This window comes from Acomys minous (genome assembly GCF_964271855.1).
Source record: "Acomys minous genome assembly, chromosome: 8".
Classification (NCBI taxonomy): Eukaryota; Metazoa; Chordata; class Mammalia; order Rodentia; family Muridae; genus Acomys; species Acomys minous.
The window spans coordinates 27,518,406-27,543,876 of NC_140489.1; the positions used below are offsets into that span (position 1 = coordinate 27,518,406).

Sequence of the window (25,471 nt, forward strand, 5' to 3'; positions counted from 1 at the left end):
CTCAGCAGTCTCAATCGCGTACATAAAGCTTAGAGGATTGTTGGAGAGCTGCTGGGCTTCTGCCTGTATTGGAGGTCTGAAGAGGCTGGCTATAATCAGCAAAAAGATACAAAACCGGCAGCAGCAAGGGTGATGAAGTTGCCTGCAAGGGTGAAGACAAGCAGGCAAAAAGCAAAGTTTCTTTCATTCCTATTTTATTTAATTATTTATTTGCCATTGGAAAGTATTCCCCGTACTTAGGGTGGTTCTTCCTATTCCAATTAATCTGATTAAGAAAATCTCTCATAGGGATGCCAGATGGTTTGCCTTGTAGTTGATTTCTGATCTAGTCAATTTGATAACCAGGATTCACCATAACCATGGGGCCAACTGAGTAATTTGGAATAGTTGATTGAGCTTGAATGATTTCAAAGCTATAGGGTGGGCCTTGGTTGCCTGGTGCCTAGATCTGAGCGATCAAGTCAAATGATATTTGCTTCCCTCTGATGGCTGGGCTAGGCAGGAGATACGGTTCTAGATATAGTTTGAATATCAAAGACATGATCCTATCTGAGCCTTTAGTTGTCTCTAAGACCTAGATAGGTCTTGGAAAGTTGGTCTATCTATTTTTTAAAAAGATGTCAAAGTATTCTGTACAAAAACTTAATGTATTCATTATAAGAACATGATGAAAAATAGCAATATTTAGAGAAAGCTACATATAATCAGGAGTAGCATGCCACTCAAACCATCTCTTCTGTGCTGTTTCAGTCTTTGCTTAGATCCCAGGCAATCCATGTATACGGCTGTGAAAAGTCACAGTAAATGTTGCTGGACTAGAGGGGCATCAAGGATGTTGAAAAGATGCTATCATCATAAATGAATCATTGGAGTGCAGCTTTCATAATGACCTACATTTGTGGATTCTCAGGCCCTTCCTGTTTTTTTCTCATGAATCTAACACAGTTAGGATTCTGATATACCAGCATCCAGACTACAATATTTGACCCACTTGACAGTCCTTAAAGGGTCTGCCATGTTCTCACCAGACTATTGTTTATACTGATAACCCACCTTTTCAACATTTTATTTTCAGTATGTCTGGCACCATTGATTTGATGTTTTTGCTTCAAGTTCATGACGTTGTACCTACCTTTCAGACTCTGAGCTGTCAGGAACATTGTGTCAAACTGTTCTTTTATCAAATCTTTAGCCCTTGGCCCATGTATATTCACAACTTGTTTTTACTTCTGCACTTCTCCACTCTTTTTAGGCCTTCCTTCCCTTGATTTAGATTCTATGCAGCTTTTGAGGCTCAGTGTAAATGCTGTTTCCACTAGAAACATACATCGGTGTGTGAATGTTGATTTGTTTTCTTATTGCCTGTTAAGAGGGAAAAAAGTCAACTTCTCTCTACTGAGAGGTTTAAACACCATTTTCAACAGGGCCAAAGAAATGGGGATGTTGAGGGAAGCTAAGATGGGGAATGTCTTAGTTAAGTTATTGTTTTAGCTGCGATGAAACACCATGACCAAAGCACTTTACAAAATGAGGGATTTAGTTGAGGGCTTACATACAGCTCCAGACAGTATGCCTATGACCATCATGGCGGCAGGCAGCAAGCAGCAGATAGCAGGCTTAGTGCTGGAGCAATAATTGAAAGCCTACATGCTGAGCCACAGGCAGCAAGAAAGGAGAGACCAGGACTGGCTTGGGCTTCTGAAATCTTAAAGTGAAACATCTCCTGCAACAAGGTCACCCATTATAATCCTTCCCAAACAAGTCTACTGAATGGGGACCAAGCATTTAAGCATATGAACCTATGGGGCCTTTTTCATTCAAATCAACATAGTAAGCTAATTTGGAAAAGTATGATATCTAGGGGAAAGGCTTGTTCTGTAGATTTTAGATGATCTCTTCTGTATGATGTGCACCTTTTAACACTGGCCTTGTATATCCTTGTAGCAGTGTAGAGAAAAAGAAGACATCTTTACCATGGATATTTCCGTTGTGGATGGATAAGTTTCTTTTATGTACATTTACCTCTACTCTGTTTTCAGATCTTCTCCTGTGTCTGCATTTCCTTTAGATAATCATCTTAAAATAATCCTTATGCCAATGAGGTATATTTTTGGGTGTCATATCCAGGTCTCTTACAGTTGTATTTTAAGATCACACAATCTAGTCTCCTAGACCAGAGAATATCTGTTACTAGGTTACTGGGAAATAAATCAGTTCATTTTATGTTCTGTTGGTGTCATTAGTTTCATATATTCTCATTTGTCTGTCCTGACCATCAGGTAAACAGTTTGACAATGGAGCTGTTTTTAGTCTTATACAGAACAAAATGGTTAACAAAGGGGGCCCCATTAAATAACAAAATGGTGTCAGGATGCAAGGCATAGGGGAACGAGCAAGAATCAGATGATTCTAGTCAGAGGTGATTTTCAAAGACAGTAATAGATTTTTTTATGAGCAATTTTCTTTCTTCTCTCTCCAGAGACTTAGAAGGGTAGGGACGGGAAGGAAAAATCCAAGTATTATATGGTCTACTGTGTCACTTGGTGAAAACGCCCCAAGGAAAGCCAAACCAGCGATCCTACATGAGCTCTCCAATTTTGTCATGCTAACCTGGAGAATGTCATATTTTCTTTTATTTTTCAGAATTCCTATAATTATTAATAGTGAATATTATCCAAGGGCAAAGAGTGTGTGGTCCTTCTGTACAAGCACCGGGTTTCATAAATAAAATATCATTCTAATTACTCTTTCTTCTAGGCAGTATAGTGGTTGGGGTACATTCTAAGGTCCCAGTACCTGCCTGAACTCTACAATACACTGGACTTTATAGCATTTTTAAAGGTATCCATACCTATGATAAAGTTTAGTTCCTAAATTAGGTACAGTAAGAGATCGACAGCAACTAATAATAAAATGGTGTAGACAGTGTGGCTATGCAGACAAAGAGATGTATCACACACCAAACCAGACAGAGAGGAACCTTGTGAGATTTCATCTTTCTCCTCAGAATGACAACGTGAAACTTAAGGGCCGTTTACTTCTGGGATTTCCATTAATGTTTTCACACTAAGTAACTGCCTAAGTAACTGCAACCACAGAAACTAACATTTCGGACAAGAGAGTGTTACTGTTAACTCTGGTAGTGTTTTCGGGCATAGACATGTAGCCAGGGAACTACTCTGAAGTGCATGTAGACTACTTAAGAGCTGTTTAGTCATCAGAGTTCATTGGAAAACTGAGCTAGCTTGCCTTGCTTATGTGAACAATATTTCCTCTGAGGAAAGCTTATGATCCACTTGTGCACCCCATTTTCTCCTGGCCAATTGCCTGCAAGCTAGGCCGTACCAGTAGGGGGCACTAGAGCGAGAAATGGTGAATTCTCGAAGAGAAGGAGTGTTTCTCCTTCCTGTTAGCTTCCCGTTTGGTTGGCACTGTGCACATATAAAAACATTTTGCTGGCATCCTATCTCTTCAGCTATGTCTTAGTTAGGTTTTTATTGCTATGAAGAGGTACCACGACCACGGCAACTTTTATAAACGAAGACATTTAACTGGTACTGGCTCACAGCTGAGAGATTTAGTTCCATTTCTGTCATGGCAGGAAGCATGGTGGCACACAGGCAGACATGGTGCTGGAGAAGGAGCACAGAATCAAAACTGTAGAAAGGAGTTCTACACCCAAATCTGGAGGAAGCAGGAAGTGAGTGTCACACTGGATCTGGCTTGAGCATTTTAGACCTTAAAGCCCACCGACTTGTGACACACTTTCTCCAAAAAGCCATATCTGCTATAACAGGTCCACATCTCCTAATAATGCCACTCCCTATGAGCATATGGGGACCATTTCCCTTTCAACCAGCACAAGCTGCATGGGACATTTTTAGTCGTCTTCTAAGTCTGAAAGCATTCCAACCTCTCTTGGTTCCCCAAAGCTGTGTTCTGTGAATGTTAGCTCTACGACACCTTCATGTAGGGATGGCAAACTCATTTCCATATTGCCTATGGCTACTTTTGTCCCTGCAAAAGAAAAGTGCAGTACTTGACATCATATTATCACTAAGCCAAAAATATGTATCATAGGACCTTTGTACAAAATGTTTAAGAATACCAACTTAAGTGATGTCCAGACTTAAATTTTTATTTTCAGAGCAGAAAATTAAACCCAATGTCACACCAGCTAGGCAAACATTCTACCACCAAATTACAGCCTAGCCCTGTTTAAACTTTTAAATTAACAGATATATTGGTCTAAATTACCTGAATATTCAATTTCCTGTATTCAAATAACTGATATAATTCCTACCTCCTGCTTGGATCCTGCACGATACCAAAATTGGTTCTACCACTGGTCTCAGGCAATGGACAACCAACATGTGGTTTGGAAAATGATTTTGTCATGTTCTGGGTGTAAATACAATATTGAAATCTGGTGTTAGAAATGCATGATATCCAACAGTGTCTCATTTAATCAAGTCAGCACACATAATTGATGATGACAAAGTGTCTAAAAGTAAGTGCCTAAGAAGCTGCTGAGCTTGATTGCGAAGGAAGTAGGAATGGCCACGTGGCCTTTGGTGTGGGGTAGATTTTCTAGTTTCACTGCAGGTCTTATAAAAAGGAAATAGTAAGCCATACACTCAAGGAGCTCCTATCGCTTCCCTATAAGGCTGTGTGTGTGTGTGGTGTGTGTGTGTGTGTGTGTGTGTGTGTGTGTGTGTGTGTGTGTGGTGTGTGTGGTGTGTGTGTGTGTGTGTGGTGTGTGTGTGTGTGTGTGTGTGGTGTGTGTGGGTGTGTAACCACAAAGATGATAACACTGCTAAAAATTTAGTTGAGCAGGTTATATAATTACAATAAAAAGTTTAATTCATACCTTTTCCAGATCACTGAGGTACATAGCCTTTCTGACTCACGAAGCAACATAGCCCTACCAATCTGGTGGGATTCATAAACCCTTTCTCTCTGTTGCTTTTACCTGCAGAAAGTACAATGTATAGAACAACAACAACAAAAAACCACTCCAAGACTACTAATATTAAATGTATTAATCAAAAGATATAAATATAATTTAATTTAGTATCCTATGAAACATAGCCTCTTAGCTGGGAACCTTGAAAGTGCCTGGTTTTGAGTAATTCTATGAGACAACTGCATCAATTTTAGTTTAGTATGACATACCTCCAATTTCTATTTTACAAAGCCATGGATAATGATAATACTGCTGCTGTTTTTCTTCCTTCTGTCCAAAATTCTTATTATTGAAGGGATGCTAACTTTTACTTAGAGATGAATGAGAATAAAGATGTAACCGTTTTTCTAGTCTTCAAGTTCACTGATCTTCAAAATTAAAACTATGAATCCTAATTTAAGAAACCCTGTTTTAGCAGTCTACAAGTCTCAAGGATTGAGAAGTTAGCAGAATAAGTTGAAATGAATAAGGACTGAGATTGTAGACCCATATTGAAATTTTCTTTGAACTATTTTCTTTTTACTGTTATTCTCACACTAGAACCTCTAAGCCAAGAAGCCAGGTTGTGCTGCACCATGGCTGTTCCTGTTTGCCTTAATGTAGTTTTCATCTAGAACTCAAACTTTCTTATATTATGGATGATGTCTTTTTTTCTGATGCTGTATCTCTAAGCATAGAGCAGGCCACTAAGTAGATGCTTCATCCATATTTGTGAATAAAAAAATTAATGGGCAGAGGAAAGCCAAGACAAAATTCATATCTTTATTTTAATTATGGCCAAAGGTCTTGTGTTAAGTAATTGTAAAATTGCTTAATTGTAAATTGTAAAAGGCCAAGTAGTAGAGAAATTAATGGACATGAATGGAAATTGAAAATATAAATTAATAGTATAAATTTGTATATCAATGGAAACACAATTCTATGTAGACCCTATTACTGACATACCATCTATTGGGTGGATATTGATTGCCTATCAGGACTTCTTCCATTGTTTTCCTTACAAATAAAATTATTATTTATTTTACATGACAAGCGTGGCATATATGTACATCAGAAAGTTGGAAGATTGGAATGCTCTTCAGCTTCAGGCTTGGGTGTTAGTGAGAATCAAGCTGGTCTGGCTCTAACAGTTTTCACCGACAGTGTTCCATTTAGGAATAGACATGTGATAAAATTATGGACAGAGAACCGTGATGAGAAGGCCAGGGAAAGTATTCTAGGAAAGGACAAAGGATTTTCATGAGATACAACAGTCCTCCCTTTAGATATGGTGAGATGTCAGCTGATGTCTAGACTCAGGGTGATAACGAGAGCAGCAGGCACACTGAGCAGGGTAGGGTGGAAAATGAAAACAGGAAGAAAGTGGGTCATTGTCGATGTTGTTGAGAGGCTGTGTGAATCAACTGCTAGACCCGTTTTTACAGCAACAGATGTCTTTCTTGCTTAAGCCAAGTTTGGGGGAGCTTGGCTTTTTAAATTTATTTTTTAAATTTGATTTTTTTTCTGTGTCTGGTGTTTGATGCCTCGACCTTTGTACGCAAAGCATAGCTTTGCTAATGTCCAGGCATAGATGAGGCAGGGAACTTTTTCTCTTGAGATCCTGGTGTTGGAGAGTAACAGAAACTCAGAAATCCTTTTAGAGACCCAAAATTCCTGCAGACTAATTTAGAGATGGGTCGGGCGCCAAGTATTTAGGAAGCACATTTAAACCTGGCTATTATGTATATAGGCAAGACTAGGTAGACCAACCTCCACACACCTTTTTTTTTTTTAAGTCCAAGTGTGCTCCTGGCAGGCACCCTTCTGCAGCATGCTATGTGTTACCATGTTATGAAACTGGCTTTGACATTTGGATGCCTACCACTTGGTGAGTGGTTAGTTATAAAATGCTATTGGTTCAACAGATTATACTTTTGGAATACAGCCTGGACTTCTGGGATCTTTTTAGTGGCTGGCTTATTTGTATTTCCAAGGCCATTTTTTCAACAAGCCAACACAATCAAATTACATGCAGCTTTGAAGACATTCTACCTTACAGTTTGACATTTTAATTAGGACTTTAAAGAGATAATAATCACTGCCCACAACTTCCCTAATGTTACCTAGAAATGGGTCAGCTAATTAGGATCCCAGAAAAACCACCACATACATTTCTTTTTAATTGTTTTTCCAAACTTCCATCACCACATCTCTTGGCTTCATCTCAGACCAAATCAAACAAACAGCAGGGAAGGGTTCAATCTCCCTAGCCTTCAGAGAAGTCCAAGGGCAAAAATAAGGAAGCCAGTTTGTGTCTGGCATCTGAAAATTTTTGTTTCAGCCAGTCTCATAACTTTTTCTTTCATTTCCAGATTGCTTTCAGAAGGAAGGCAATCCCGGTTCAATGCATTAGAATAGGCCCAAGGAAAGCCATTAAGATCCTGTTCTTGTCCCTTTGATTCCTGTATCTTTATGTCATTTTTCTGTCATTCTCCTAGGGTAGTGTTGTCAGTGGGCTGTCCTACTAAGTGATTTTTAAAAATGCCTTCTTTTAATCCCTGCATTCAATTCTTACTAAGTGGATTTTTACACAGTGGAAGGAAAAAAAGGAGCCCATCTACAATGGAGAAATCAAGAGACCCAGGATGCGATTGGAATACAAGAGATGAATTATATTCTGTCAGACAGATTATATATAACAGGATGGTCATGGCCTCACCAAGCCTCTCCCTGCCCTGCCCTGCCCTGCCCTGCCCTGCCCTGTCCTGCCCTGCCCTGCCCTACCCTGCCTTGGGTTAAAATATAAGAACAGAAATGAGGCAAATATGGGTACTGTTTGTCTAATGCTCTGAGGTATTTTGACACAGAAGGAGAAGTAGTTGCTACTTCCCAGGAGAGGTTTAACTGTAACTGTATGTAATGGTCTTACAGCAGGTTAAGTGCCTCCAGACTCACGGTTGAACTTGTTGACATGCCCTCGACCTCCAGGCAGGTGGTTGAGGCATATATGTTATTTCCAGAGAGCCAAGAGCCACACTTTTTGGCCTCGTTAAAACTTTAGGCTGTTGGCAGTTAATTTCAAAGAGGCCCTCAACTTGCAGCTTTGATGATCACTTCCTTTTCACTATCCCATTAAGTATGTGAACCACTTTTTGGCTTCCAGAAGCTATTAGCTCAGGAAACAAATAAGATATTTAAGGACCCCCTGGTTTTCACAAGCCCTTGGACATCTCGGACAACAGTTCTTATGATGTCTTAACATAATTACTTTTTTTAAGAGTTCAAAATATAAGGCAATCTAACAATAGCCAAGAATGACTTCTGTATTTTCATAACCAGTTTTACACCTCCAACTTCATCTTCTTTCACTTCTAGAAGCACTCCCAAGGTGCATAAGGTGAGGCCCAGAAAACCCAGTCCCATCTCACTCTTTATATTTGTACTTTATTTAGGGATGTAGGGACTGGATTGGAAAAGTGTCTGGGCAGGTTCGAAATAGCTGCGCACACAAAGAAGTGACTGTGAAGCATGCAGACGTTGTTTGGTGAGCTTTCATATGCATGTATCTTTGTTCCTCTGAAATATCTCCGACTTTGAAATGTTTCTCTCGTCTTGAAAGTGGAAAGAAGTTAAACGTGTAGTACTCAGGACAAGAATGCACATAGTGACCTGCCATTGAGTGCTCCCTCTAACAATACACATCACTGTGTTCAGTTCCTCCACAGTTTCAATCCGGTGCATCTCCTTTTCCAAGGCTTTTCATTCAGAGAACCTACTTACTTGTCATCCTTCCCTAGGCTGTCTCTATTCCCTAGATGATCACTTGATTTTTCTCCCCCTGCTATTAAAGGGATTTCTCTCATAATTTATAGCCTAATAAATTTCTTCATGATAGATCACCAGAAGCGGACGATTGCTTAATACAATGCCCCGTGATGACAGAGTGGAAGAGTATAGGCTCATAGTGATGCTCCATCATCAGCTAGCAGGGTGACAACTCTCACATCACTCTGCTTATCTGAGAAGAAAAGCGATGATAGATGGTGCTATCTTCATAGGGATGTCCTGAAGAATGTGTGTGGATGGCACAGAGCGCAGGATTTAGACTTAACTACCTACTCACTCAGAGGATGGTCATCATCATTTCGATCAGGTTAACCTTGATGGTGAAGTGTTTGACCCTCAGTGAAGACATTTGTAAAAGAGACTCAGATGAGTTTTTGTTAGCTAGATATAGGATCCAGAACTGTGATGGCTTTTATGGTGTTCCTTGCATCTGGGAGAATGAATGTGTCTATGCTTTGTTTCCCACAATGTGGAAAGGAGGACAATGATGAGAAAATACTCTGTCATGGTTAAGAACTCTTTTATGTTAGCTCATAGGCTAACTTGATGGTTTTATCATAGTGCTAGTGGAAATCCTCAAAATATTTGCTAATGGATTCTGGGTCCTACTACAACTGAATAAAATGTTAACAGAAATTAATTATATATTTAAATGTCCAACTTAATATAGGATTTCTATTTTTAAAATTCTAAAATGACTGCTAATGGCTAAGGGTTAGTGAGAAGGAACATACAGTAGAATGTGCTCCTTGGTGCTTTTGGAATCTCATTCCAATTGTATTTACAGTTGGGCACTTAAATCAGTGACTGCCTGAAAATTTTAAGAAAACTAACTATAATATTTCCTTAATTTGCTCAAATAAAATGATGCATTCAATTGTTTTGTTCTGTCTCTATGTGAAATGTATATTCTAATACGTTTTTCATCCAATGCAACTTGAAGTAATCTATAGTTTTGAATGTGCTAGGACAAGCTGGGCATGGGCACACACAGTGACATGCAGAGACAATGTGAGTAAACTTGCTTCCCAGATGTATACAGCCTTTTGAACATGTGGATGTACCATATATAAAATACAAAGCTCTGGACTATGAGTGTCTTAATGGACTCATATTAATGACTGAAACAGGGCAGGTGTTTAACAGAGGTTGGTCAAATGCCATTGGCCACAAGTGAAAAGATGAGTAGATTGGATTCAGTAGGGACAATCCCCTAGTTGATATTTTATTATCCCCCCTCAGTATTTCTTGACTGTATCTCATTAACTGATAGTGAGTTTTTCGTGTGCAAAAAATCCTGAGTGTCAGGAGAAGAATAAGAGACTGTGAGGCTTAGACAGAAGCTTAGTGAAACAGCAAAGCCCTCTGCCTCCTTTACACTAGAGAGGCACTGTGTAAGACAGTGTCAGGGGGTGTGCAGGTCAAAATGAGGTCCTCTTGAAAACATCCCTGTATGTTGTATCGCCATATAAATCTAAAAATCATAAGCAGAATTTATGGGATGAAACTGGTAATGAATGCTGTGTCAACGTCAAGACTAGGTTTCTGCTTAAACCACACAGGTTTACTTAAAGTCAGTCTTCTTCAGACTAACTCAGATGGTCTAGATAATTTTGTTATACAAGAGGCTTATTGTATTGGGCGTGTTGCTTGGCAGACATCACCATTGTTGGGAGGTTCGGCAATGTCTGTCTCTCAAAGGCTTTTACTGTAACAGGGTCCCACACACAGAAAGCATATGACAGAGAGGTGAGGACTGGAAAGTTAACTCACACAACGGACCAAACCTGAAGCCCTACCACCCACGTGGCTCCAATCACCATCAAACCTTGTTTAGCTGGAAAGAAAAACACAGGACGAATAGCAACAAAAAGACCAGGGTGCTGAAGAAAAGAAACACACCCCCGCAGGAAGTGGAGATGCCTGACTGTGTGTGTGGCAACTGCAGTGCCTGACCTGTGTTTTCTTTAACCTGGGGTATTTGACCTCCGTATTTTCACACACAGCTTTCTCTTCTAAGTAGCCAAAGAAGCAAATGACAATAATGTCGGCTATATGCCAACTCAAAACTGCCTGGCTCATTTAAGAGCCAAAGGAAATTGAGACTTACTCAAACTTTTGACTTCTCTGAGAGCAGCGTTCAGGGCTAATTTTTCACTGAGGCGGTTCTTCCCCTTAGTAACAGTCAGGCCATCAGAACTGTCTGACCTGGTGATCTTCCCGCTGTAGTTTTGAAGCCTTCTGGGTAACAAGCTACACTCCAGCTCACCCTGGTGATCTATAGAGCTGGAATGGCGTGCTAGATTAAATAGTGCTTCCTTAAAAACAGGATTCTTGGTGGTAAGTAGGGGATGGCAGGGAAAGTTACAGAATTCAGGCATGTCAAAAGCATTATCGATGTTTTGCCAGTATGAGACCAGCCATGGTGACAGGTGGAAAATATTAAATTACTATTTTTGTACCTTTCTTCCTACTGCCCTCAAAAATTCTGGCGCAGATAGAGCTATAGACTGCCGCCCTTACTAAAAACAAATTCTAAAAGAAAAGAAAAGAATTGAAAAGGAAGAAGTAGAACGGAGAATGAGAAAAGGACAAATATTCAAGTCAGCATCTGGATGTGTACAGTGTTGGGTCTTAGCTGAGCAAATGTTGGTTTTTCAGTGAAATAGTTTCTCTTCACTGGAAATAAATTGTTTTGATGTCTTTGAAATGAACACCACTGGTTGACCCTTTAAAAAGATCTTTTGAAATGTCTATTAGTAAGAAAGGCATAGAGTTCACTAAAATATTTGAAATTGAATTAGTCATATTAAAATGAGAAATTTTGTTTAACGAGTCTCAGTCTTATATATATATATCCATGGATATATATATATATATCCATCTTCTGCGAAATGAACTGCTTTTGAAGTGCGGCTTGTACCAACTTTGTGAGTTAATTTGGGCTTCTTTCTTTTTCTTTTTCCAAAACATTCATTTACTTTCTCAGCTTGGGCAAACTGAACGTCACTTTTATAGGTATATAGTGCCTTTGTGGTCTATGCTAAGTGGAGGTAAAAAGAAAGAAGAAACTTCCATTCATGTAAAATTTCATCTTTATTACTCTCTCAAACTCAGGACACACTTGCGATATTTGGGGAGCTAAGAAGGAAAGTGTCTGTAGCATTCAGCTTTAGATTGGACCAATCACATTTGTTCTATGCTTTCAGTATACTGCATTTTCTTTTCCTGAATCTTTAATTATTTCAACATTCCTTTTGCCGAGTGACCTGCTAGAAGTTTCCCTAGATATTTACAGTAATAGCGGGGTGACATATCTTAAGTGAGTATGTGTTTCTTGACTGTATCTCATTAACTGATATTGAGTTAGCCAGTCTGTGACCAAAGGAGATTGTAGTTTTCCAAGCTCGAAGAATATGTTTTATTAATTCTTTTTCAAATTCTTCTCACTCAGTGAGCAATTCAGAAGAAAAATGCTGAGACTCAGGTGAAGAGAGTCATACCAAGCCCTTGCCAGACCACAAGAAATTCAGCTGCCCAGGTTTAAGGCTTTTTTCAGTCTCCAAAGAATTTAGGGATGAAAACACTGTTTGTAATGAACGTGTAGAAATTCTGCAAAAGTCACGAGGCCAAGGATCCTGTCTGTCACCCATTTGCATGAAGAACCACTCAACAGTCTGTCTGTTAAATGAATGGCTCTCCTTTCTCTATCTCTTTCTCCTCCTTGGTCAGTCTGTGGACAGTTTGCAGATGTCAGCATCAGGCTGTCAATGACCCAGAAGACAACACAGTTCTGACTTGATCTCAGGGGACGATGCTTTGCTCTTTTGTTTTACTCTTTCTTGGGCTTGAGTAGTCATGCCCCAATCATCCCTTCTCTTTAAAAATATATGTGTACCTGAGGCCCTGGAAAGCTTGACACGCCTGGTGAGTTCTCTGAACAGTTTATATGTTGGTAGGTCTGGCATGAGCTTTGAGAAATTTTGTTTTTCTGAGTTGCTCCCAGGTGTGGTTGACACTGATGTCCCACTCTAAGCAGCCAGACTCTAAGAAGCCCACACCCACATTTCTTTTATGAACAGATAATTTCCTTCCATTTTTCCCATTTGTCCTCATTTGCAAACATTTCCTCACTCATTTTTATTGAAGCTAAACATCCTAAAGGCTTACCATTTAGTATAAAAGCATTAAAAATATAGTTTGTTTTTCAGCATATTTATCTGAGCATCAAATAGAGGTAGCTTTATTTATTTAATTTAGCATGTAACGATATGTGAATACTGTATATAAAGATTATACTAAAATTACATATTTATTACTACATTTGTAATACTAAAGTTATATGTGCATAACATGTATTATGAATCTATTTAAATATATTATAAATATGTGTTTGATCCTAAAATTAATTGTAATACTACAACTTTTAGTATTTTTAATCAGCATGTGTATCAACTTTATGACCTCTTCTTGCATTTTTTTGTTATACATACATATATAAAAACATAGAGATATAAAGAAAACCTGTTGAGTAAAAAAGAAAAATACATACAGACTTGGGGGCACAAACGGAGGCCAGAGGAGGATGCTAGATGTTTTCCTCCATCAGTCTCCACCTTATTTTTTTGAGACAGAATCTCTGGCTGAACTTGAAACTCACTATTTTGAATAGATTGGCTGATCAGCATACTCCTGGGATCTTCACAGCTCCAGCCCTAGAGGTGCAGATACATACAGTCTGCCCAGCTTTTTGGTGGGTGCTGGGAATTTGAACTTGGGTCCTCTTGGTTTCATAGCAATTGCTTTTATTCACAAAGCCATCTCACCAGCTCTGCATTAATATAACCAGTTACCTAAGGATGTTTGGATATCTAAAACTATTGCAACCAAAGATTCAAGGATGCAGACTTAACCAACTCAAGGATTGCTGTAGAATCCTGTTCTGGCATGTGCATCCGTTTCTGTACCATACTGACTTCTTAGGCACAATTTTATCATTTGCTTATCCTTTCAACCTCTTGGTATCAGTAGAGGTGTTCTGAATCCTTGTATCAGAAGACAGAAATTTTTGTATAGCCACATAGTGATGTATTGATTGTTTTCCAAGTATTTTTGAATCAGTTTTGCCAGGCCATTTAGGACCTTAAAGTATATCCTTAAGTTGTCCATTATCAATGGGTAAAATATAAATATAATCCACCTTAGTCGAAAAGTAAAATCCAAAGTAGCAGTTTATCCTGGTAAGTCCAACCAAGGATGAATAAGGTAGCAGCTGCAGACCTAGGGCCTGGGATACACACTCTGGCATTCTGAGAATCCTGGCTGCATCCCCACTGACAGGAAAATCTTGCATGTGACCTGAGAGACAATCCGAATGTAACTGACAAAGGACCTGTACGAGGCAGCCTTGTTTGCAGGGCTGAGCATTAACTCTACGTGTATTTTCTTCTCTTCCATCAACTTCCTTGGTTACCAGCTACACCGTTTAGCAGCAAGCAAAAGGACTTGTGATTCCCTAGAGCTGGGAGGAGGTAGGAGGAATAGGCATGTTTCAGTTTAAAAGGACAGAGCTGTCAACAAAGGCAGGTTTCTATGGAAGGGGACAAGACCTAGGTAATTGTACAGTTTTATATGTGATCACATACCATCCCTCACTACCATGCCCCTAGCAATGGGCATACCCAACCCCCCTTTTCTAGCTTCCTTCACTGGAGAGTTTGACATCAGCATCTCCTACTGCGTCTATTTCTTTATAGTGTCCTTGTTGCTTCTGGCTCTCTCCACCCCTTTCAGCTTCTGCCTCCTCTGTGCTTGTTTTTGTCATATGGTTTGGTTCCCTGACTATAATATTTGATGTTTAAGAAAAATTTTTGATTGGAGTAGAATCACAGTTTGCAGCCTTACCTCTAGGACATGGAATAAGCCTAAATCAGCTTGCCTACAATTCCTTGGGAGTAGGTGGCAGGAAGTAGCGTCCTACAGAGTGTGGTCACATTTTTCCTTCACTGCACTTGTCACAGCCAATAGATGTATATATTTGATGAATTGCACAGTATCTTTCTTCTTCACTGAACTTAAGCCACTGTAAAGGTGATGGTTACTTGCTTTACTCATAGTTGAGCCCCTGATGCCTGTCAGAGTGTCTTTTGCACAGCATCTGTACAGTGTACATGTGCTTTGCTAGTATGCCTGTTGAGTCATGGAAAGTTCTTAGATAGTCCTAACAAAAATATCATGGTCTATTGCTTTAAAAATAATTCTGCATAATTGAGTCTGGGTTACCTCACTTAAGATGATTATTTGTAGTTCCATCCATTTGCTTGCAAATTTCAAGATTTTCTTGTTTTTAATAGCTGAATAGTATTCCACTGTGTAAATTTGCCACAGTTTCTGTATCCATTATTTGGTTGAAGGGCATCTAGGTTGTTTCCAGATTCTGGCTATTACAAATAAAGCTGCTATGAGTATAGTTGAGCAAATGTCCTTGTTGTATGGTGGAGAATGCCCAGGAGTGGCATAGCTGGGTCTAGAGGTAGCACTATTCCCAATTTCCCGAGAAAATAACAGATTGATTTCCAAAGTGGTTGTACAAGTTTGCATTCCCATCAGCAATGGAGGAGTGTTCCCCTTTCTCCACATCCTCACCAGCAGGTGCTGTCCCTTGAATTTTGATCTTAGCCATTGTGATAGGTATTTTGATGTACATTTCCCTGGTGACTAGGGATGTTCACTTTGGAAGCTGTAACTTACACTTCTTGTTTACTCAGGTAATTAATTTTTATTCCTTCTCAAGTCTCTGATCTAGCTGAAGACAAGATAGGTTAGTTCTACAATTCAGCTTAGTTGTTTAGGGGTTAAGATTTTTTTTAGGTCTAGATAGATGTTTTAATTTGATAAAGATGAGATATGATAGATATTGATTTACAATCAGAATTTTAGATGCACCAGGATAGGAAACCTTGTTTTCTTCAAGGTTGCAAAATACAAACAGCTAAAACACTATGAATGCAAAATTAATATAATCCTTGATGATAAAATTCCTGTTTCATGGTCCTTCTCACTGTAGATAGTTCATTGTATATATGAATAATAATATAAATGTATATGTAAAAAAGAAAAAATATTGAAAAATAATTCTGTAGAAGGACTCAGGTTTCATTAATGAGTTTGTTCTGTTTGTTGTTAGTCCATGAAGCAGGCAAGGCCTGTTTCTAGCATGGCATCTGATGTTGGCTTTTTGACCAGACCATTAACGTCAGTGGGTAAACACAAGTCTGTTGAGATTACAGAGCCCTTCTGCAAAGACAGAACCAGGATAATGAAGTATACTGGAACTATCTGGAACAAACACTTTACCAGGGTGGAAGAGGAAGGCTGAATATTCAAAAGAGAGACTAATATTTAATCAATTCCCTGGCTTGTTATCAAGAGGACCAGTTACATCATCTGCTTGTGGTTTACATGTGCTTAAAAAAGCAACTGGCTGAGATACAAGGTCTTCCCAGTTTGGAAAACTCAGTCATAGGGAGTCACTTGTCCCTTTGGATGTGGCCCTTGTAGGAGGTCCATCCTTCAGCTGTGCAGTCATTGCCTTTGTGTGGGCATCAGTGAGATGTAGCTGAGAAGTGGTGCAGCAAAGCAGCCAAAGGGCACATTCTTTGTTCCACTGTGAGTTGAGTTGCTAAGGTCAGGCTTGAATGGGGCCATCTTCTGCATGATGCCAGAGTATCTTGAATGAAAGCTTTCATCTTATAAAGGAAATGAGCCAAGGAGACCAGGTATGAAAGAATACAGAGGTCAGGGGAGACATGCAAGGGCTGAGGGTCTGCAGGCAACAAACTGAGAATGGATGGTAAAAACGGGTCCTGTCTCTGGTTTGGTTCCATCAACAGTGTGAACACTTATTTCTAAGGTAGCTTGGTGATAAAATTTCTATGATCCTGACATCTCAAGACACCTTGGAGTCTAGAGCACTATATACTTGCATTGTTAGACCAGTCTCCATGATTCTAATGCTTTATTTATAGAACTTTATGTCATTATTTCTGTCTACTTATATATAATACTTTATATTTTCCTCTGATGATTTTAGGTTTTCTTTGCCATAAAACACAACTTAAAAGTGTATTTATGCAAAAAGTAAGTAAAATTTCTTTAAGAAACTGGGTGGGGTTCCTTTTTTGTCATGCTTTTGAAGCTGTGTATCATTAAACGATAAAACTCAATGGCAAAAACCAAACCTGTTTCTCCTGCCCAAACACCACAAGGGCAGTACCACAAATAAGTTTTAACGTGGAGCTGTTACACAGGAGGTACTGCCTGCAGTCCTTCAAGCAATAACTCTGAGGGCTACTAGACACGGATAAGTATGTGAGGAGAGAAGAGGTCCCTGGGGGGGGGGTGGACATTGAGTTGTACACTGTGGGTTCAGATACGCCATGTGGCATCTCGAGGTAGAAGCAATGATGCCTGCATTCTCTCAAATGTGTCTGTTGATAGTTTCACCCACCTGGTGATGATGCTTGCATCTGATGCCCAAGACCTCTGTGCATGGGATTGTTGCCAATACAAGGGAGACCCCAGGCAGCTAGTTCATCCTTCTGCCACATGAAGGTACAGTGAGAAGACACCTGCTCTGAGTCAGGAGTTAAGTCCTCCTCACCCACTGACTCCACCTGTGCTTTCATCTTGGCTTGTCTATCCTCCAGGTCTGTAACAAGCAAATTTTAATTTTAAAAAAAGTTTTGATATTTTTAATTTAATTTTATTTCTCCCTTCTCTTTCCTCTCCCCAAAGCTTCCCATATACTCCTTCCTGCTCTCTCTCTCCAATTCATGGACTCTTCAGGCATTAATTGTTATTGCAGGCATGTATATTTGGAAGGACATATATATTTCTAAGTATAACCTGTTGAGTCCGTGTAATGCTACTTGAATGTATGTTTTCAGGACTCACTATATGCTTGGGTCTTGGAAGCCTCCAATGTGAAAAGACTAAGGCACACGCTTTAACACAATGCTAGCGGTTGGTAATATTGAAGTGCTTGAGGACCATGTTGTATAGTGGTTAGGAGACAGGCGCATGAAGGCTGATGGTTGTTTTGAAATCATCATTTCAAACACTCACAGCTGGGTGACACTGGACTAGCCCTGCAACTTCCCCAGGTTCAGTTTCCTTATGGGTAGCTGTGTGGTGAGTGCCAACATACGCTTCAATTTTCCTTGACGTGTGGGGATTAAATGACATAATGCCTGCAAGGTGCTTAGTGGAGAGGCCCATGGCAAACTCTAACTATACATTAGCTAGTATTATCATATTGCTTATGATGTCCTTCCTGGAGAAGCTGGCTCTGTTCTGAAAATGAATTTAGAATCTGATGACCCTCCATGACTTTTCAACACCTCTAATCTTAATTTATGAGTGATCGGCAAGTCCCGCCTATGCCAGAAACTTGAATCACCTACAGATCCTGATCTGATGAGAAACGTGAAGCTTGGGTGTGGCAACCCTCTGCTGTCTCAGGAGCACTCGGTTCACTGCAAGTCCGAACAAAGCGATTCTCGCTCTGGGCAGGAGCCACCAAGCAAGGAGATATCTGTTTTGTAAGAATACAATTCAGACTTGTTTTTCAAGGTGTTCCTTAATCTCAGCTTCTCTGCTGCATCCCAAGTAGCAGTGCGGCCAGTTACAGAGCGCAGCATCCTGTTGCTGCGAGGAAACAAACACAAAGAAGAAAAGGAAATGTGCAACCTCAGGCTGAGTCAATAGAAACCTGGAAGAGAGCTAAGTTGGAAGAGAACTTAGGAAAAGTATGGATACAACCATCTGTCCTTACTCTGTGGGAGGAAACAGTGGAGTGATTTAAAAAGGCCGCAGAGTTCAGTAACTGCCAACTGCTTGAGCATGCCCAGTGCTAGGCCCATGCCTTTTTAAGATTCTAACTCAATCTCTCTAGGGACTAATGGACATAGCTTTTAGGGAGCCAAGAGTGTAGAGAGAAAATTAGTCTTCCTCCATCCTAACAGTGGTTTGGATCCCAGCATTTCTGGGCTTTGGGTATAAAAGAAGAGTGATGTAAAAAGACATCACAATGCCACTAACTTCATGGGACTGTAAGAGCTAAGTGAAAGAATGTGACTGGCTCCTATAACACTGAAATTTACACACAACTAACACATATGAACTGAGATCAATTGTATCGTTATTGAGCTGTCTGTTTTTTAGTTTTTATTCCAATACTCTAAGCCATAGCAATGAATTGTAAAAAAAAAAAATCTGTGGCGCTGAAAAGATGGCCTAGCTGTTAAAAGGCTAGGCTTATTATAGCTAAAAATAAAAAGCTCTGTGCATTAATACTTTGGGTGTATGTGCCTATGTCTATGCATGTTCCTATATGTGTAGGTACATGTGTGTATAGGTGCATGTGCATATGTTTGTGTGTGTGTGTGTGCACGTACGTGTGTGTATGTGTGTGTGTGTGTGTGTGTATGTGTGTGTATTGGCCTAATGTTGATGTAAGACATCTTTCTTGATTGTTCTTCAGCTTATGTACTAAGGCAGGTCTCTTACTTCAACCAAGGACTTACTGATTCAGCAAGCATCCTGAGAAGCTTTCTTTGAGGATCCTGGGTATCTGTCTTCTGAACACTGATATTACAGGCAGACTACTGCATGTGCCTGATATCTCTGTGGGTGCTGAGGCTTTTAACTCCAGTCCTCACACCTGTGTGTGTCACCTACAGAACTATCTCCCAGGCCCCCAGCTTCCTTCTTTTATACTTCTAGGGCCTGTTCTGAATAATGGGGGTTCAGGGAAAGGTTTACCAGAGATGAGTGCATAAAAGGAGCTCGTTCACGAACGAGGGCACTCTCAGACTGACTTATGTGCTGTTTTCCCTAACTTCCAATGAATTATTCTCATAGACAGCACTCTTATTCTATCCCTAGCTTTGCTAGGCTTTCTTTAAGACCTATTGAAGTGTGTGTGTGTGTGTGTGTGTGTGTGTGTGTGTTGCAAGGCATACATGAAGGTAAGAGAACAACTTGTGGGAGATGTTTCTCTCTTTCACCATATGGGTCCCAGGGATTGAGGTCAGGTTTTCTGGCTTATGGACAGGTGCCTGTATTCGCTAAGCCATCTCACCAGCCCTCAAGAACCATTTTTGAGGATGGCTCTAATGAAAGCCAAGGTAGTGGGTTTAACCTCCCTACAGTCATCTGGTCTAAAATTGTTCACACCTCGTAGGATTAAACAGGGTTGAAGTAACTTCATTTTCTGAGAAAGACAGTGGAGTCAGTTCTAGAAGAGGCCCCAGGGAAAGGTAGGTCACTGGTTTCTGCAGGATAGAACGAACATGCAGTATGACGCAAAGCAGTAGTGTGGAATGGGGGATGGAACACTGGTTTGTTTGGGAGCCTGGCAACATGAAGGACAATGCAAGTAGCTATGACACAGGGGAGCTTGCGAAGCCAGGTGTTCCCCACTGTTGAGATGTATGAAGCTCAGTTAGGTAACACTCTCTCCGCATCCTCTGAGTTCAAAACTCTTTCCTTGCAAGTTTTTTTTTTTTTTTTTTTTTTTTTTTGGCAAAAGTGGCATCCACTGGTCACACCCATTCTGTTCTATATTTATTTTGACTAATGAGATAATCATCCCCTGGGGCTTAACTGGTTGAAATCTGTAAATCTCCTAAAAGTGTAATTACCTATTCATAATCCTTCTTTCCAATGTTGCGCAAATCTCATTAGTACATATCTTTTTATATTATTCATGTTATGGAAAAAATTGCTTTTTTGGTATTGAAAGAACAATTGGCAGGGAGAGACCAGGGTGTTCTGTTTGAATGGCTGGGTTCTAAAGAAGGATTGTGCTAGGAAGAGAAAGTGCTTCCCTTTGCAGCCTGTCTGGCCAGCCTCTTGTGAGCTCTGTAGGTCTGAAGGCACTGATGTGGGCCTGGAAGGCTGCAATATGCACATGCATATATGCCCACATGTACATGCGTTGGTGTGTGTGCACCAAATGCACAATAATTAAAAAGCAGCAGTGTCATCTGCCTCCTGTGTGGGGTGAGAGAAGGGCTGTTTACTATTCTCCCTGAGACTGCCAATGTCTGTAGGAGGTGGCCAGTGATGACGTGATTCTGGCCCAGGAATGGTTCTTAGAAAGGTGTGGGCTCAAGCAAGCACCACCTTAGGAGCGAAATCCCCATAGCAGACTTCTGATACAGAAAACCAGAAAACCTGTACTCTTTTGCCTTACAATCTGTCTTCAGAGGGTAACTATTGCATATGATTTGTGCATGTAAGGAGAGATGATAGATTTTTACGTAGAGATGACATGAACATCGATGGTATTTTCATAAAATTCCCTTGATTAGTCAATTGACTGTTGATACATGGTATGACCTTACAGCATGTAAAAATGGCTTTGTAGGTTTTTTAAAAAAATACCCTCTTTTTTGGTTGAGGAAGAGGTACTAGTAGTACCAAATAAAACTGTTTGAAATTGTAGCATTTAGGCTGTTGAGATAGCTCAGTGGGTTAAGTACTGCCCAACATGAGCTCAATCCTCTGGGTCACAAATGGTGGAAGGAGAGCAGGGATTCCTACAGCGTGTTCTCTCATCTCCATGTGCACCATTGCACATGCACGCATGCCCACATACACATGAATCTGCATGTGCTATGGCTGCTCTTGCTTAGGGAATTCTCTGGATCTTGAATCAACTAAGCGGTCTCTAGACAGGTCTGCAAGGGTGTTGCCTGGAAGGACTAACAGAAGGAGGAAGACCCTCCTCCAGAGTGGTGGGCACCTTCCAGTGGTGGTCCGGCAGAAGGAAGTCTGAAGAAGAATCTGCTGCTAATTTGACTTTCTGTCTTTTCTCCTTGCTTGTGAGTCCGTCTCCTCTGTTGTTGGTGCTGCCATGCTTCCCTGATATCAAAATTCTGCTTCTTCTTGTGTAGACAGAAGACCAGCGTCTCCCTGGGAATCCTCCAGACCTTGAGTGCCGCATTAGACCTGCAGAGCCCAATACCGGCCTCATGGACTGAGCAGCTCCTGGCTTCTCAGCCTCCCCAGTATGAAAACTTCCACTGCTAGACTTCCTGGACTATATCATTCCAGCCAATTCAATAAATACATTCCATCTCCCTCTCCCTCCCTCCCTCCCTCCCTCCCTCCCTCCCTTCCTTCCTTCCTTCCTTCCTTCCTTCCTTCCCCCTTCTCTCTCTCTCTCTCTCTCTCTCTCTCTCTCTCACACACACACACACACACACACATGCACACGCACACACACGTGCACTCATACACACTTCTATTATTCTCTCAGTTCTGATCCTCTAGAGAACCCTGTTCCTGTAGATACATCTGGTGTTTTTTGTTTGTTTTTGGTTTTGGTTCGGTTTTGTTTTGTTTTGTTTTTTTGAGCACTGGCTTGTATCTGACCCTGCATCCTCCAGAACCTCTAGAGATGTCCAGGTTCTGTGCCCTGAAAGGCACAGATCTCAAGCTAATTCTCAAAAAAAAAAAAAAAAAAAAAAAAAAAAAAAGACAACTCCTCCCCACCCCCGACCTAAAACCCAACTTTTCTTTAACTCCAGCTTTTATTTATTTTTTCTCATTGAGGATGCTGCTAGGCAAATTCACAAAACCAGTACACTCAGTTTCTATGAGTGTTGCACAGCAGATCCGACACCTTGATATGTGCACATATGTAATTACCTATGCAGAGCTTCTGCAAGCTCTTTAAGGCTAGAGCTTTGCTTCTGCATATTTATGCCCCTTAAAATTCCTAGCACAGGGTCTTGGGTAGGTGCTCAACATATGTGTGCCGGCTGAGTGAGCGGACAGGGCAGACCTTGCCACCCGCCTGCCCAGAGGAAAGGGAATGGCTAGCTCCTGTTAAACTGTGCGCACATTCAAGCCATCTTCCTGCCTTGTTCCACTTCTCATGTAAGTACTGTTATTAAACTTGTAAATACTGCACAGAAGGCTAGGGTGGTTTTTTTTTTTTTTTTTTTTGGCAGTGAATGAACTTCTTTTGTCTGCTGTCCCGTGAATATCCTAACTACTTTGTCACTTTGATCTAGGGGGCATTTCATCTTCACAAATGCAAAGGAGTTGGCAACTGCACAAATGTGTTCTATTTCCTATTGCTGTAAAAAAAAATCCATTGCTCTGGAGCCTTTGCCCGCCCCCTTTCATGGAAATGTGTAAGCCACTAAATTGCAGTTACTGGCTGCGGCCATAGTCATAAAAAAAAAAAAAATCGTGAATGCCATGTAGATTTGAGGGTTGCTCCACTAAAGAGTTCACAATGGCTTTACTGTAACTGGGCTAACTAGAACTTGGCAGCGGCTAGCCAAAGAGGGTGATACCAAGTCCCCTCCCCCTCCCAGGATGCCAGCCTGATCTTCTTGTATTTGTGCAACTGGCCTATCCACAGACCCAGAGCAGCTGGGAGGAGTGCCCCGGTGAGGACAACTTTCTCTGGGTCAGGTTGCCCTTTTCCAGCTCTCTTTTCACAGAGTTTCTCTTCCTGCAATGTGAAGTAGGTTACAGGATAGCTTGTTTTCTTTTGCTCGTTGAAATACAGCATTTGAGGTCATGCTCTGAATAATTTGTGCTTGTTAGAAATGACTGTCATCCTCTTGAAGCAGTAACAAAGTGCTGCATTTAAATTAAATTCATCCAAGCAAAAACATCTTCACAAAATCAATAGGTCCAGGCATTTCTCAGAGATATGTGGATTTTTAAAAAATGTAATATTTCAGGACATAAATCAACAAAGATATCTCTGAGGATAAGAAAGGGGTTGGCCATTGTTCATAAGGATTTGAAAGCATTTAGTAACATTTGGAGTTGGAAGTGTAAAGAGAAGAAAATATTAAATGTGATCATCTTTATTATTATTTATTTTTATATTTGGCAAAGTTTATTTTTTCTCAGTCTCCTAGTGTAAAATTCCAAATGCCTAGATTGTGAAAGATAGCTTTATTTATTCATTCATTAAATCAGTAAGCCCTCAAGAGATGAAAGCCATGTCAAATACATCTTGGAAAGATAATTTGCATAAATGTGTTTCTACACACATATGCTATTGTCTTGTTCCTAAATGTGACATAAAACAGTGGGTGATCAATGAGATGGTTGGCCTCATGTGCCAAGTAGAATATTTCTGTCAATACAAAGTAATATATGTGTTTAATAATAATCTTCATGGTGTTGGAATGAAATCCTGCTTCAGCGTCCAAAGAGTCCACTCTTTACACAGACACATAAAGGCTACCATATTTTGCAATATTCAAGACTCAGACCTTCCATTTTTTCCCACACTAGACATATGAATATCCTGAGCCAGTAAACTTAGCTGCAGTCACAGAAGAAATGTTCCATCATTTATTTAATAATTTACCTGGTGGTTGCTCTGCTCTACTTCATATAAGTGATATATCAGTCTAATAAATCCAACAAATAAGTTAATTACTAGTATATACTGAAAACTTAAGCTTACAATAGTCACTCAACTTATCTGTATCTTTGGTAATATCATTGTTGTAGACATATGTACTTCCTTATAGTTTCTGCATTCAAAACAAGCAAAAGATTTTCTGTTCAACCAATGTGGTTACCCTGAGCAGAGTTATTCTTCATGATTTTGACATTACCTAATGCAGAGTGTCTTCTTACGCTTCCTATTCTTACAGTAGTAGTCTTTGTGGATTTTCTATGCATGTCACATAAGCAGAGTAGACACCCCCTGAGCTTCATTTCATGGCCACAAAAGAAATACATCTTTATTTCTAGCCATCCATCCTATTCCCTCTTAATTCTTTTCTTGTGCCTGCCATATTGTCTTTACTGCACAGCCTTCAGCTAGCTTGACTTTGAGCTCTACATCAAGAGTGTCATTTATAACAACTTGTATATTAAGTCCTCATGCTCAAGAGTTTGTATCAAGATGTGATCTTGTGATAGAAGATGGTACATCCAATTATCATTTCATTAGTGTTCCAAAATCAAATTCTCTCCTTCTGACAGGGTCAATCTGCTGTCAGTGCCATCTCCAACCCCATGGCTCCTTTCTGTGTTTACTATCCTGTCTACTATGAATACTTCTCAAACCTGATCATTGTCGCAGTCAGAAAGGTTTACACTTCTGAGCTCCATCCATCCAATTAGGCCTTTCTCAATCTGTCTCCCCCAACCGACACTGATCCAATTGCTCTACAATAGCTCTTTATGCCTGAGATTCTGAGCTATTTGTATCTGACACACTATGAATTTAGCCCAATGACTTCAATCTTCTTTCTTGGTTGTCAATGCCATATTTATTTTTTTCACTGTAGGCCAGTTGCTCTTTCAGCAATACAGTGAACTTGGAGGGGAGAGGTTGAAAGTATATGCTTTCATTTTCTGACATCCTTTGGATTTTGAAGCTCTTCCCTACTTACCATTGTGGAGAAGTTGAGTAGGATGCCATTTATCCCTGAAAAGAGATATCCCATGGGATGGGGATGACTGACTCACTACAGAGTCTTAGAGTGATACTGGGCTGACTGCCCAATCTTTGCTCAGTCCAGAGTGACTCTAGATGACCGACCTATGTGCCCACGGTTTGCTGCCAGTTATCTTCAGTCGTGACCTTGGAGCACCATCACTTGTTGATGAGGCCATTACTTT

At 40.2% G+C, this 25,471-nt stretch overlaps 1 long non-coding RNA gene across 1 annotated transcript; it reads right to left on the reverse strand.

Moving 5' to 3' along the window:
* Window positions 1-17,235: 17,235 nt before the first annotated feature.
* LOC311603463 lies at window positions 17,236-20,152 on the reverse strand. Its single transcript, XR_014781078.1, has 3 exons — window positions 20,030-20,152; window positions 18,252-18,499; window positions 17,236-17,501 (listed from the first exon to the last, which is right to left on the reverse strand). It is a non-coding gene; the product is annotated as an uncharacterized lncRNA (long non-coding RNA).
* Window positions 20,153-25,471: the final 5,319 nt, after the last annotated feature.